This window comes from Pteropus medius, unplaced genomic scaffold, assembly GCF_902729225.1.
Source record: "Pteropus medius unplaced genomic scaffold, Ma_sr-lr_union100, whole genome shotgun sequence".
NCBI lineage: Eukaryota > Metazoa > Chordata > Mammalia > Chiroptera > Pteropodidae > Pteropus > Pteropus medius.
In genome coordinates this window covers 3,324,912-3,338,209 of record NW_024345479.1, presented here as the reverse complement: position 1 = coordinate 3,338,209, position 13,298 = coordinate 3,324,912, and the positions used below count along the sequence as shown (strand labels likewise).

General features: G+C 39.4%; 1 long non-coding RNA gene across 2 annotated transcripts in view; it reads left to right on the top strand.

Annotated features, from left to right (window-relative positions):
* The window catches only part of LOC120611228 (uncharacterized), a 23,349-nt gene extending 10,568 nt beyond the window's left edge, over positions 1 to 12,781 (top strand). The window contains exons 2-3 of one of the 2 annotated variants that reach the window (XR_005655108.1): positions 9,718 to 9,852; positions 12,637 to 12,781. This is a non-coding gene — a long non-coding RNA (uncharacterized LOC120611228). Of the gene's footprint in view, positions 1 to 9,561; positions 9,853 to 12,636 lie in introns of those variants that run through there. The other variant, XR_005655107.1, reaches the window with a different exon arrangement.
* Positions 12,782 to 13,298: the final 517 nt, after the last annotated feature.

Below are 13,298 nucleotides of genomic sequence, written 5' to 3'. Positions count from 1 at the left end.
AAGTCTTTTGCCCAGTTTTTAATTGGGTACTTCATCTTTTTGTTGGTGATTTATAGGCATTCCACATATTATCTGGACATGAATACTTGGTCAAGTATGTATACTATGAATATTTTTTGCCCAGCCTGTCATTTGTCTACTCATTTTCTTAGTAGTGTCTTGATGAGTAGACATTTTAAATTTTGATGAAGTACAGTTTTTCCATTTTTTCTTTTATGGCTAGTGCTTTTTGTGTCCTGCCAAGAAATCTTTGCTTCCCTCAATGTTGCAAAGATATTGTTCTGTATTTTTTCTAGAAGCTGCATGATTCTGGTGCTACTCATTTTCTTTATAGCATTTTATTTTATTTTATTATTAGTTTCAAGTATACAGTGCATCGGTTAGACATTTATATAGTTTATGAAACGATCTCCCTGATTATCTTTCCTCTGGCTCTACACCTAGCCATCATATTAATGCTAACTGCATTCCCAATGCCGTGCTCCTCATCCCCATGACCATAACCAACTACTAATTTGTACTTCTTTAACCCTTCACCACTTTCCCCCAGCTCCATACCCCCCTAGTGCTACTTACTTTTAAAAAATAAAGTTTATTGTGAGGGGGTTTCTGATGATAAAAGTATTACTTGATCAACATAGGGAATGCAGAAAATTTAAATGAGCATTAAGAAAATGAAAATAATCAGTAATTCCAAAAATATCACTGCTAACATTTAGTATACAGCCTTCATGTCTTTTTTCTATGTATGTATACACACGTAACAACACACACACACACACACACACACACACACACACACACACCCTTACCATGTTGGGATCAATCTATTTCACTTAATATATTATTCAAGTATTCATGTTGTTATATATTTTTCAGTACAACTTAGTGGCTATAAATATATGTTAACATATTTCATTTATTAACTTATAAATTAGTTAACTTTTTAAATTTTTTATTCTTAGATATTTAGTGTTTCTAATTATTTTTGCTGTTTTAAATATAACACATAAAAAACCAAGCTGGTAAGTAGCTTAAGCTAAGATTTTTAAAAAAACAACATTTCGGAATATAAAAATAAAGAGAAAAACAAAGGAAAAGAGGAGAAGGATGAGAAGGAAGAAGAGAGAGAGAAGAAGAAAAAAGATAAATAAATCTTTGTTCTCTGAAGATGAAAACTAAGGGTTTATATATTAATAAGACATAGAAAACTTCTCAAAATTCTCTCTTCTCCCTTTCTTAGTACCTCACACCTAGGACAATTATTTGAAACTTCTCTTTCAACTAGCCCTTTTTCTCATTACCTTTCTCTTCCCTTCCTTTTCTCATCAGCTAGTCCTCCCTCTACCCCAAATATTCTGATAAACTTCTTCTCACTTTCATGTAAATATCTGTCTTTTTTGATTTAAATTAAATTAAAGCTGTATTTCATTTTATCCAAGACCGAATCTCCTTTTACTGATCTAGCAGCAAAACATTCTTTTGGCCTTGAGAGAGAGAGGAGAGTTGTAAAAACTCATACTATATTTTTTCCTATCATATTAAGAACCTATATGAACAAATTTAGGTACATTGATAAATAAATCTTTTTCCACCAAATGTGATTTTTTTTGAAGTCTAAATGTCTAGAAGCAAAATCTTGAATCAAAGAGTATGAACATTTTTAGGGCTTTTAATACACCTTGCCAAACTGACCCTCAGAAATGTACTAATTTACATTCCTTTCAGCAATATATCAGCATACCTGCTTCCACACCTTCCAGCATTTCTAGCTTCGTTTTCTTTTAATCTCTTCAATTTGATAGGTGAAACTGGTATCTTATGGATGTTTGTTTTGTGTTTCTTTGATTCTCAGTAAGGAAGAATTCTTTTCGTGTTGGCCATTTTTATTGCATTGATGACTTGCTGTATACTTTATACTGTGTATTCTTTCACTTATTCCCCCAAGTACTACATGAAGTAGATGTTATTATTCTCATTTTGGAGAACTGAGAAATGCATGGATTAAATGACTTGCCTGGGATCTCAGTGGCTAGTAACTGGCAGAGCCAGTGCCAGAACCCAGGTCAGTCTGACTCAGGGCAGGCACTCTTTCCTCTTCAGTAGTCGGTCTTCCCATGATCTCTTCTATAAACTCCAGGGCTGACATAATTTAACCCAAAGAATGGAATAAGACAAGGCAGAATAGAGCTTGAGTTCACATTTAGCTCTTCTCTGACAGATGGTGCATAACGTGGCCTGCAAGAGCAGATGAGTTTCCATCACCTGTTGCATTTAAATATTAAGAACTATTAAAAGACATTATTTTCTCTTGCTAGTCATCAGAATTCTCCTGGCTTTCCAAGAATACCACCCAAATCCTTTATCTGTCTCTAGAAATTCTTAGTGCCTTAGTTTCTTCATATATAAAATTAGGTATTGGAGTAAGGTATATAAATGTCTAATCCCTATGTTGTACACTATATATAATATAATATTGTATATCAACTATAATTGAAAAATAAATTTTCAAAAAAGGAAAAAAAATTAGATGTTGGACTAAATAATCTTTAAGGTTCTTGCTAGCTCTTAAATTATTTTTTTTCCACTAATTTTCTGTTAAAAAAAAAAAAGTTACTATGCTGACATCCCTCAGCTTTGGCTAATGAGGGCTGCATTCAGCAGTTTGTGAAGTTTAGGAAATTCCCCTTAAGAATGCTTTTTCCTTTCTGACCTACCTTTCTGTCCTTCTCAATGCCCTTTTTCCTTGATATGTTGCATTATTTTCCAGAGGCACAGACTGGCGGGCTTGCTTACTCTTACACACGCTCCCTCTCTCTGTCCATCTCTCTCATCCTAGATTTGGATATTCTCCCCAACCCCCAATCTTGTTTCCACATCACAACCTTTGTGTTTCTACTTTCCTCCTCTATCTTTCTCTAGACTCTTTAGTGTTTCCTTTGCATCTATTCTGTATGTGCATCTCTATAGAAGCTACAAGATAGCCATAAAGCCTAGAAACATAGGTAACAGCTTATTTTTTTTACAGTTTGAACTTTCTTGATTACTTTTTCTGGGCTATGTTGGTTTATTCAGTGCAAGTGAAAATTAAAAATAAAATGTATGAGACAAGGCATCACAGATTCACTTGCAAGGACTGATAGAAACTTTTAGCACTGCATGCCCTGTGCATTGGTACATCACATTGAACTAAGCATTCCTAATGAGGAACATTATATTGACCATATAGTATAAATGTTATTGAACATAACATGTATTGTAATTTCCGTAAGCCTTTTGTTATGGATATTCACTTATGTTTCCAGATTTTATGGTCACTTATAGTTCATCGGTGGATTTTTTCCTTGCTTTTTCTATCTCTTTGTGTTATCTGTATTTCTTAATAAGTATGCTCTTCATTAGAACTGGCCCATGTTTAATTTCTGTCCCAATTAAGAAAAGGAAGTTACTCAAGAGAGACCTCTTAGCAACACTCAGCATCCATAAGGAAGGAAGGAAGGAAGGAAGGAAGGAAGGAAGGAAGGAAGAAGAAAAGAAGAAGGCATATGGGCCACGGCCTTTTTACTTTTGTGGAACAGTCTGCAAAATTATTAAAGAAAATAAAATACATCTCTGCAAAATACTATTTCCTGAGCCTTGAATGTTTATCTACTATTCCTTTCTTTGTTTTTCACAATATTGAGACAAGAATTTATAATTCTCACAGTACACATGAGAAATTCACAGATAGGTTGTGACTTTCCAAAGCTCACAGTAAGTTGGACCAGATCTGAAAGCAGAATCTGGGTCTCTCTGCTGGTTGAGCTTTTGTCCACGGCTTTTTATCTTGCAAGAAGCTGTCTGGTGAATGGAGAAGACGGGGCTTACTTATTCATTGCTCTTGGAAAATGAGCCTCTCTCTTCCTCTTTTCCTTCCTACCTCTTACCTCCAAGACAAAAATAAAAACAAACAAACAAAAAACAAAAAAGCGCACACATACACACAAAAACAATAATAACCTTGCTTTATTAAATGAATAAGAGAAAATAATTCGTAACAGCTTGCCATCTGGAATGGTTCAGGTGATAGCCAGCCATCTAGAAGCAAGGAAATGGCTGTGGTCACTGGTAATTTCAGTGATTTTTCCCACCACCAGCTGTCATCACAATTTCCAGAAAAGCTGCCAAGAAAAAGCAGTAATTAGCGCGTGCGCGCATGCGTGCACGTGCATACACACACACACACACACACACACACACACCCCACCACCACCACCACCACCACCACCACCACCACCATCATGGATCTTGGAACTTTTCCTGACTTTTCTTTGCCCACATACCCCCATTCCCCCAATATTCTAGATAAAGAGGCAAGGTATTTGACCTCACCTGCAGTTGAAGAATTTAGTATTCTTGAAGGTTCCTCCCTTCTGCCAGAAACCCTTACTAAGATTGAGTTATTATTTCTTTCCCTAATCTGGATTGTTTTCTTCAAATCAAACTCCTAGGGATAAGCACCTCCTTCCAACTTTTCTTTTCCCCTTTCTACTCTAGGGCTCTCTACTGCAAACAATGAACTCAGGCCCTTGAGGCACTTATCACGCTGTAGGTAACTGGCAGTTGAAATGCTTATCTTCACTTTTAAGAAATGTGATTTATTTATGTCCTACCCTTAACCCCAGCATAATGCCTGGCCCATTGTTGGGACTCAGTCAACTTTTGTTGATTAGAATTTGACTAAATTAGCCTCAGGCACCTCCTGAATTTCACAGTGTGCTGCATTCTAAGGAAAATTAGACTACTAAGCCAACTGCTCCCTTCCTGTCTGGGGAGACCCACCCAAAGACCAGAACATGGAGGCCACACCTCTGCAGAAAGAGAGGGCTTGACTGATGTCCCCCTCTGCCTGTAATCCCACCCACACTTTCTCCTCTGCCACTAAGTGAAGCAATCCTCAAACTTGTTTTTTCCAGACACTTTCATGGGGGCAGAGCTGCTAACAAAATAGGCTGTGGGCCAGGTTGGGATCAGGGGAGAAGTCAGAGCCTGAACTATACATTACAGGAATCACCAAGAAAGAAGTCAGAATCTGATAGGGACCTAAGTACTAGACTAATCTCCCAAGAAAGGTGTCTGTCTGTAGGGGTGCTGCCTAGGTTCAGATAGTATTTGTGCAATTTTTAAACCTCGGACAAGCTACTTAATCTCTCTGTACCCTGATTTCCTCATCCATGAAGTAGGGATAATAATGGTAACTGTCATAAGGTTATTGAATATTAACTAGGTTAATACATGTTAGTGCTCAATATTGTTATTACTAAGGAGAATGGCTTTGGATGGCAGCAAGTTTACTATGTTGAGGTTTGTATGTGAAAATGCAGGGCTGAGGCAGAGTTAAGTAGTAGGATCTGGAGACAGCAGAATTACTTTGTATAAATGAGTGCAAAGAATTTGGAGTTCAGAGTAGGGGACTAAACAGAGAATTGGATAAGGAAGAGAAATAGGGAGAAGGAAAAAATTAAAAACAATTTCAAATTTCCAATAGTATAATAGCAGGATATATTTTAAGAACAGGTATATTTAATTAAAAATTGCTTATGTTGCTGAGATCTAAACCACCACTAAATTAAAATGGTACAACTCCTGGGAGAGCAATTGGGCACTATCTATCAAAATTAAGATGAACATGTTTTTGACCCTTCCATTCTAGTTCCAGGAATTTATCCTACCTTGATACTTGCAAACCAATTCATGGCCTCTTTGTTTATAAAACCAGAAGTTTGGGAACCAACTAAGTGTCCATCAACATTGTATATCTATGCAGTAGAATACTATGTGGCCATTAAAAAGACTGAGGAAAGTTTATACATATTATTTGTGGAATAATAGCCAAGCTAAAAAAGAGAATTTTATCCTAGACAGAAGGGGAACACCAAGTGCCAATGGGAGGAGCCATGCCAAAGTCTAAGCCTGATTCTAAACACCTAGAGGAATATAGAGACATCATGTTTGGAGTGGCTGGTGGGGGTAATAAGGGTTAGGAATCACAAAGCCTCCCACAGAGTTACATAGAGGGAAGATCAGCATGACAGCAATTGGGGAATTAGCAAGAGAGAAAGTCCTTGATAATTCCTTTAAAAACAGCTATTTGCAGGTTCTATACAGAAATGTGTGGTTGTGTGGTGCCTAGGTGGGTTTGGTTTACTTAATGGGCCATGGGGAAGATCAGAGAAAGGTAGTAAAAAAGCAGAAAGAGGGGGCTAGCAAAATGGGTGTGAGGAGCTGTGGGCGAATAATCACAGTTATGTGGATTTTAAATTAGCTTTTCAACTGAACTTGATAAAAAGATTGATACCAACAAAGAGAGGGGCCTTATTGTTCTAGTAAACATCTTTAAAACGTCAATAACTTAGATGATGATCTAGCTGGGAAAGATAATTGATAGAATGAATGATAGAAGCAAGATTTAAAATCATCTTGACAGATTAGAACAAAGTGCCAAACCAATAAGAAATATGATAGGGATAAAGTGAAGACCTACCTTTAGTTTTTTCAAAAAATCAGTTGTATGAGAAGGAGTGGGACTGGCTTGACAGCATTTTATATGAAAAAGGTTTGGGTCTCACTAAACCCAACGTAGTCACTGTTTCATGAAAAGACACAATGTCAGATCAAAAGAGATAACAGTCTCACTATGTTTTGAACTGACCAGTTCTGGATGCCCCATATTAAAAAAGATATTGATAAACTAGTATATGCCCAGTGAGAGACTAGGTCGAAAAAGGATCCAGTAGCTTTACCAGGTGAAGAAGAACAGATGGAATTTAGAGATGTTAAATACAGGGAAGAGAAGACTAAGGTGGATAAATAATAGCTATCTTCAAATAGCTGATTTTGTCCAATATAAGGCTAACACTATGAATTTGCCAATATTCAACTATTTTGATGTCTAACACGGCAATTTCATTTGGTTCAACCTAATAGAAGAGGATGCAGACTTGTTCTGCAATGCTGCAGAAGACAAATGAGAATCGCTGGGTAAAAGGGGGAAGAAGCAAAGATTACATCACTATAGGAAGGAATTTGTCACAATCAGATGCTCAAGAACAGAATGAGCTGACTTACAAAGTTCTAGGTTCCCTGTCACAGAGAAAGCCCGAGCAGAGCTGGGTGACTGTCTGTAGAGGATATGTACAGTTTTCTGCATTTAGTGGGAGACTGTCCATTATCCAGCCTGAGTTTCCAACCTCTCCAGCTAGGCCCCCTCAGTATAGGGACAAAAACTTCCTGTGTTGTCTAACACTGCTGTGTCTTTGTATACATCAATCCTCTTGCCTAGAATTTCAGGTCTCCTTACTATGCACCTCAAATTCCTATATTTCTCTCTAGACTCAACCTCTGTGTGGGCCCATCTGAACTCCCCAAATGGTCTATCATACGCTCTCCTTTACATCTTGTACCTGTGCTTACTTCTGTAGTGGCACTTATCCTTCTTTTGTAGTTTTTTGTGGACTTGTCTCTTTTCTACTAAACGTGAGGTGTTTATGGGCCAGAAACATGTCTCTTCCATCTTTATATCCCCAGTGATTAGAGCAGTATCTGTAGCTTCATTTAATATTCATTCATTTTGTGTTTATTAAACATTAAATGAATGATGTTGGATGTTTTGATGATATATGTAAAATTTAAAAATTATACATGCATTTTAATCAAATATCAATTAATCAAAAAGAATGTCCTTACTATGTATGATACATATTGATATTTTCTATTCTATTTTGTTCATTTTTTAAAGAGGTAAAGCAATAGGATTTATTGAAAGTGTAGTTACAGCTATCCTGTGAGAAGGGGTACCCGAAAGTGGGATACCCCTCATTTTTAAAAATGGAAATCATGATCTGGGTTCCAAAGGTAATGTAAGTTTCCAGCTTTATTCTGAAAAACACTGAACCGCATGGTCAAGAGCAGAGATTTGAATGAAAGGTATGAGAACCCATTAGAAGCTGTAGGTCTTCCTGCCAGAAAGGGATGGAGATATATATATATATATATAAATTGACATTCAATTTCAGAGGCTACCTGGACCTATTAAAGTCTTTCTGTAAATCATAGGTTATGAGAAAGTTCCTTCTAACTTTCAATGCTATTTTAATGCTATTTTTCTGAGAAGCATTAAGAAGAAGTCTTGGGGCAACTAAAAGTCATCCATAGAGAAAGCACACAAAGAATAGAGTGAAAATTCTGAGGTGGAACAGGCAGGACAGATAAGTACAAGTGAAAGATAAAGGAATGGGGAGCAAAGTAAATCCTGGCTAAGGGTTAGAGGTAAGGGAAAGGCGTAGCAATGCTGGGCCAAGATTTTAGGCCTGCTAATCTGATATTCTTTTCAGACTACGGAGCTTAGGGTTCCAGTCTTGTAGCTTTCTTCTTCCCTCCTAGTGGCTCACTCTCCCTTCTTCTCCTTTAGGCAGCCCTTATGGAAACTTTGAAACTCTTTTTCTCTTTTCTTCCAGATGGGGAGCTCTGGCAGCAAGAATGTTCTGGCTTGTATGCAATGACGCTGTTCTCTCTGCCAAGGGATAAAGCTAACTAAAATCTGCTTTCCTGGAAACCAGCTAATGTCTTTAGGAAGCATGACCCTAGTTAGGGAGAGATTGGGACCTTTGGATAAAGAAGAGATAGGAAAATAATTTTCAGCATCCACTGATACAATGACTCACAAGAATAGGATGTGAATACTGACAAATGATTTAAAAAAGGAATCTCCTGTCTCTGAGATCTAACTGCAGGATCACAGACTACTCCATTGGTCTTCCTCGAATCTTAGGTAACTCTACAGTGTTTTCAACAACTTGCAGTGGAGACAACAAACATATATCTCACGTTTCCATAGGACATATAGTGAAAGGGACACATAAGAAGCCCATAAGCATAATAGATTGATTTTTTATCGAGCCCCCAGGAATTTGGGAGTTATAAGAACTTTCCAGAAAGCCCAGAACATTATCATAGTTCATAAGTAACATGGCCAAGGGAAAGAGAATGGAATTTGGGGTGGGGTTAGGAACCTGAATTATGTGCCTAGATAGGCCCTGACTCACTATGTGATAATGGCCAGTCACTTCCTGGCTCAGTGTCCCAGTCCCAGGTCCCTCTCTCCCCAGCCCCCTCCTCTGCCCAGGTAAAATAAAATGATTTTATTCTTTCTTGAGAAAGTTAAACCTGATTGTTTCTATAAATCAATCTGGAAAATAGCCAATCTCTGAGTGTAGCAATGTGAGATAATTTTGTTTATTTTATAACTAATGTCCTGGGTGGTACCTAAAACCATGAGGACTAGAAACTTATCTGTTGTTGGAATCCTCAGATCAGGAGGAAATAAGTAGGTGGTCTGCTCTCTTCTTCTCTTTCCTCTCTTCTGTCTTCTTGGATGACACTGTTGTGTTGCTAACAAAGGCCCGTGGAAAGATATTTGGAAGATAACTGGGTAACACCCAACTAGGTCAGGGAATGAGTCAGGGCTCAAGGACTCGATACCAACCTCTCCCACTCTTGCCAGGAAATCTCTGGGGTGAGACAGAGATGAGAAAGGAGCCAAGAGGCGGGCCTCACAGCTGCCTGCCCTGGGGCCTCTGGCTTGCGGTTTCACCCTGGTTTGCCCTGCAGCTGTAACGTGTCTGCTGACATGCAAGCCCTGACACGTTCTCCCTCCCTCTCTCCCAAACTTCTGTTCAGTCTCAGAAACAGATGGCACATTTTACTCTAGAAGTGACTGTAGCAGACATGAGAGGAAAAAAGAAGAACAGAACCAGGTGGAGAGGTGTTGCTTCAGAAAACACAGGGCAAAATACGAGACGTTTTGTCTAGGAGGTGAGTAGGAAGTAGAAACTAAACTCACCTCCAAGGAAACCAGGACAAGTAAAGGGCAGAAGAGCACCATGGCTAGGCTGACACAGATGCTAGAACAGGACTGAGGACTAAGGCTATGAAGGACAAAGTAGCATTAGCCTGGGAACCTGCAAGATTCAAGAGCAAAATGGCAAAAAGTCACATTTCTTGTTTGGAGGTCCTCAGCTCTTGCAAATCGATCTCTCTTTCCTTAGCACCATTTCCAGTTTCTTAGAACTTTCCCCCTACATACACACACACACACGCACACGCACACGCACACGCACATACACACACCAGTTTTAGGCACCTAATGTCTGCCAACCACATGTTTCCACACATGATAGTGCTCACAGCAGCCCTACAAGGTTTTATTATCTGCATTTCACCGAGGAGTACACTGAGACTCAGAGGATTTAAGTAATTTGCTCGTAGTTTGGAAGAAGTGGAGTCTCTATCAGTTGCCAGGGGCCCCATAGATTCCACTCTACCAAGCTGCCTTCGATTCGAAGTCCAATCAAATCATAATGAAGTCAAAAAGTAGAGACTTCTTAAGCCTTCCAAGGAGCAGTAAGGAACAGACCAGATAAAGAGCAATGAGCAGAGATCTCTAAATCTCTAAATGTAGGTGTTGAAACTCCTGGAATTGTTGGATTTGCTTAGGCTTCCTCCAGGCTGAGATCCCAGTGCAGCCTTGGTACCCTCTAGTGGAAGTTTTCTGCATTCACACAGTTTCCCTTCAGCCCCAAAGAGCTGGGAAGGAAGCCCTCACCCAACCACTGGAAAGCATCCCAAAGGAATGGTCAGCTGGAACATAATGTTTGTATACCCAGGTCCATGGCTGGTAGAGGAAGGATAACGGACTAGAGGGAAGGTGTGCTGAGCACTTGGTTCGCCGGGGGCCCCAAAGGGTGTCCTTATCAGTGTATAAATGAGCTCGGGCCTTTGTGCATTATTAGTAAGAGCTCAATACACATCACATGGGACTGTAGACTTTTAGGGCTCTACAGAGTGACTTTTTTAAATGAGGAAAATTAGTGATCAGGGATGCGAAGTGACTTGCCTAAAGCCACAGGATAAGTCAGTGTCAGCAATGGTGGGACTAGAACCTGTATCTCCTGCCTCCCAACCCAGAGCACTTCCCACTATATCACACTTCTCTATTTGTTGGTTGATTGATTTTAGCTGTCAGTTGGTATGTATATAAGGACATGAGGTTGTAGGTATAATCAGGAAATTGTTTTTGCCTTCGCGTGCTCACAATCTATGCACTTTTCATTCTTTCGTTTGACACAGTTATAGAGCGCCTATTATTGCCAAACACTTCTCTAGGCATTGCTTTTCAAGTTTGTGGACCCTTTCACAGGGTGCCCCTGTATATGAGAATAGACTCCGAGGCTCCTGAACCCCGTAGCCCTGCTGGCACTCCTGGAGCTTCTTCCTCAAGTTCCCAGTGCTAAGGTGTCAGCTTTCTTTCTGTCTCCCTCCTCCTGCAGAGGTAATCCCTGGGAACGGAAGTGGGTTAGAAACAGATTACTCTGATCCAGGGGCTTTGCTCTCTCCTCTCTAAATGTGGTACAGGGGTGGGGGTTGGGTCAGAAGGGAAGTCACAAATAGCCTGAAATTCCCTTTTAGGATTATTGCTTGATTTAGCCAGCTGCTGTGAAAGTGGAGCAAGAAGAGGCGAGGGATTAATTCTAGACCTAGCTTGAACAGCAGGCTGCGTGAGCTGCTTTTCTGGCCAGGATGAGTAATATCTCTTCCTAAGTCATAACTTTAGAGATAAGGAGTCTGAGGCAGGCAGAAAGCAGTAAAGGAAAAGGGCTTTGTCCTCTGCAGCAGGGATGAGTGGAAGGATGGATGAGAAAGAGGAGTAGCTAGGAGAAGAAAGTCGTGCAGCACAGAAATAAGAGATCACTTTTGGACTTGGAAACAAACCTGCCTTTCAGTGGTCTTAGTTTCTACAGAGGTGAGAACTGCTCCCTAGAGGAAGAGAACTAACACACAGGGCTTCTTGAGGTTTTCCAGTTCATATCCAGGTTAGAAGCTTTTTCTTTAGGGGCACTGAACTGGGGTAGACTCTGGGGACAGGAATGGTATCTGTGTCCAGCACAAAGAGCAGTTACCAGGACTCTGCTAAGGTCTGTATATCCCTTTCAGGGTTATCATGGGGCTTGGGAGAAGTGGCCATAACTAACCAGAGTGGGAACATGTATTAATTCTAAGTTAATAACAACTCTATGAGTTAGGTACTTAATTTCCCCCTTTCTATAGGTGAGAAAAAGAGATGGAGCCAAGATATAAACTTAGGCACTATAGCATTCTTAACCACTATGTGACAGTCATAGTCAACTCTCGGGGTCACAAACCAGCTCTGCTGACATCATTAGCTAAAAATCACTTGAGAACATTTCTTCGCAAATCTCTGTTTCGTCTATGTCACAATCTTATCTTGAACAATTCACTTCTTTTGCTCTTCATGTAAGGGAGGGAAGTACAACATAAACACATGGTGAGCCTATTACTTGCTTCAGTCCAAGTATCATATTGTTTTTTGTGATCGATAGACATTGTCATCAGGTGCTTCCAAGTCTCCAGAAGGATTTTCCTTCTTCAAATCAACTGTGCTTCTCCTAGAATGTAGGTTTCCTGGCAGAATTTCAGTAATTGCAAGTCTTAGATGTCATCTGACACTGGGAGGAAAAAAAGTGCAAGTACATACCCCCACTGTTCACAGGATATCTCATTCTCTTTCTCTCCATTTAGAAAATTTCAATAGGATAACAGATGATTCTAGGAATCCCCTATATTTGGAGAAACAGGAAATCAACTTTGCCCTCTGCTTCATCATATTTCATCTGAAATTCTACTCATCCTTGTACCGAACAAATAAATACTTGAGCGTCTACTAGGTGCAAGACTGTCCTTTGCGAGGCTGAGCCCCTAACTACCTTATTACTTCCTCTGATTGTACAATGAGTTCCTTTCTCTTGCTCTTATCTTGCTTTTTTCTGAAATGTGAATTACTTGGGTTGTAGGATTAAGAAATATCCTTTTGGTGTTATTTCTCCAGCAGACAACTCCCAATTTTCCCAGTGGAATTAATGAGGATACGACGATAATATGAATTTTCCAAAAGAGCAGCTAATAAAGCCCACTTATAATTTATCTCAGAATTAAGTGATATTGACTCCTCTTATTATTTTATTCAGGTCGATATGAAACAAATTTGCATTCTCTGAGAAACTGATCAGAGGGCAGGCAGAGGATGATCTGGGATGTGTTGGCTACCATGTGAGGCCAACATAAAACTCAACAGTGGAGCAGATAATCCCAGATAGACTATATCAGTGTTCTGCGTTAATCAATAACCACTCGTCATGGAGTTAGGTTTTCTAACTTCAGTGGGGAGACCAGCAAAAAAAATC